We start from the raw sequence: 258 nt of genomic DNA, 5'->3' as shown, positions 1-258 counted from the left end.
CACTCCCAAACGGTGGCCCTTGATTTACGAGGCGAATCCCTATTGTCCGCTTAAGCGAAGTGCGTGAGAGCGCGCGCGTGTGCGTTGGCAACCTTCGATTAAATGAAAAAATGGTCATCTTATATCGTCAGCCACTTACTTGCCTCCGAACTCTTTTTATCTACGATTTTACCGGCGATAAAGTATTTCCAGGAGGAGGAGAGGTGGAAAATGTGCTGTTTATTCCCAGAGAAGGAAATTTGACTTCAGTGATATCGG

This window comes from Penaeus monodon, chromosome 32, assembly GCF_015228065.2.
Source record: "Penaeus monodon isolate SGIC_2016 chromosome 32, NSTDA_Pmon_1, whole genome shotgun sequence".
Classification (NCBI taxonomy): domain Eukaryota; kingdom Metazoa; phylum Arthropoda; class Malacostraca; order Decapoda; family Penaeidae; genus Penaeus; species Penaeus monodon.
This window is presented reverse-complemented; position numbering follows the sequence as displayed.